The sequence below is a fragment of the Oryx dammah genome, unplaced genomic scaffold, assembly GCF_014754425.2.
Source record: "Oryx dammah isolate SB20612 unplaced genomic scaffold, SCBI_Odam_1.1 HiC_scaffold_15, whole genome shotgun sequence".
In the NCBI taxonomy this organism is placed as follows: Eukaryota; Metazoa; Chordata; class Mammalia; order Artiodactyla; family Bovidae; genus Oryx; species Oryx dammah.
This window is the reverse complement of record NW_024070199.1, coordinates 8497132-8499232: the sequence shown is the minus strand read 5'-3', so window position 1 is coordinate 8499232 and position 2101 is coordinate 8497132.

Here is a 2101-nt window from a genome sequence, read left to right as displayed (position 1 = left end):
TATTGCTGATAATATTATATTGTATGATTATAGCACATTTTGTCCATATGTTGGTTGGCATTTGGGTTATTTCCGGTTTTTGGTGATGATGAGTAATGTTCATGTAAATATTCATGTATAATTTTTATGTGAATATTTGCTTTCAGTTACCAGAAGAGGAATTACTGAGTTCTATGGTAACTATGTTTAACTTTTTGAAGAATTGCTTGTGTTTTCCGAGGCTTTTATTATACTTTGCCGTGAGCAGTATATGTATATGTGCTTGGTCGCTTAGTTATGTCTGACTCTTTGCAACTCCATGGACTGTAGCCGACCAGTCTCCTCTCTCCATGGGATTCTCAGGCAAGAATACTGGAGTGGGTAGCCATTCCCTTCTCCAGGGGATCTTCCTGAACCAGATATTGAACCGGGACCTGCTGCATTGCAGGCAGCTGAGTTAGCAGCTGAGTTATCAGGGAAGCCTCACTGAGTTACATGGTAACTATGTTTAACTTTATAACGAATTGCTAAACTGTTTCCCAAAGCTTTTATTATACTTTCTCATGAGCAGTATATGAAGATTTCAATATCTCCATGTCCTTGACAACACTAGTTATTGTGTCTTTTGATTGTAACTATTCTAATGGATGTGAAATGGTATCTCCTGTTTGATTTGCAGTTTTCTAATGACTGATAACTTCTTTTTTTTGGTGAGGGGCTGTCATTTTATTTATTTATTTTTTTACTTTACAATATTGTATTGGTTTTGCCATACATCAACATGAATCTGCCACGGGTGTACACGTGCTTCTCATGTGGTGCTAGTGGTAAAGAACCTGCCTGCCAATGCAGGAGACACACGAGATGAAGGTTTGATCCCTGGGTGGGGAAGATCCCCTGGAGAAGGAAATGGCTACCCACTCCAGTATTCTTGCCTGGGGAATCCCATGGACAGAGGAGCCTGGTGGGCCACAGTCCATAGGGTCGCAAAGAGTCAGACATGATTGAAGCAACTTAGCACACACATAGGTGTGCATGCAATGACTAATAATATTATCGTTTTGTGTGCTTGTTGGCCATATTTTTACATTCTTTGGAAAAATGTCTATTCAGATCCTTTACTCCTTGTTTAGTTTGGTTATTTGTCTTTTTATTGTTGAGTTATAATAGTTCATTATATATTCTGGATATAAATCCCTTATCAGATGCATAATTATGCAAATATTTTTCCCATTCAGTGAATTATCTTCATTTTTTTGATAAGAGTAATAGTTGTAGCACAAAAGTTTCTAATTTTGGTGTAGTCTAATTTGTCTTTTCTTTTGTCACTTTTATTTTTGGTGTCATATCCAAAAAAAGACATTCTATTAATCTGTAAAGCTTTATTCCTGTGTTTTCTTTTAAGAGTTGTATATTTTTAGCTCTTCCATTTAGGTCTTTGATTTATTTTGAGTTGATTTTTGTGAGTGGTGTGAAGTTGGGCTCCACCTTCATTCTTTTGCATGTGGATATCCAATTGTCCCAATACCATTTGTTGAAACATAGTCTACTTTTGTTAATCTTGGTGCACAAGCATAAAAGATCAAAGAATATGTGACTAAGATTATTAGGAACTTCAGTATTTTCAAAAGTGGGGAACTTTTTTCAAAAATGATTTGAGTATATCAAAATATTAGAGGGATATTCTTTAATCATGATAGAAGAAAACTCTCAGCACAGATAGCTTTGCTGTCTTATAAGAAAACTAATTTCACTTTTATCTATTTTCTATGTAACATCTAGTAATGATTTAATGAGCCTACCCTTGTGAATACACTCATATTAAACCAACTTTGTCAATAGTTTTAAGACATTTATTAATCATTTCCAAGCTCATTATAAACCCAGACAAAGTTCACCCCTCAAACCTTCTACCTGTATACTCTTTGTCTTTACCAAAAGTATTGTTTTATAGTCTTAACACAATCAGACACTTTTTAAGACAAAATTTTCTTTATCTGTGTAGAAAAAGTGTTTATTACTCTGCATGGACATCCTGTTACCTACACAAATTTTTTAATATTCTTTCAAAAATTCTCATACCAGCAATCTGAGGTTCCTTTTTAACCTGGTATTTCCAGGT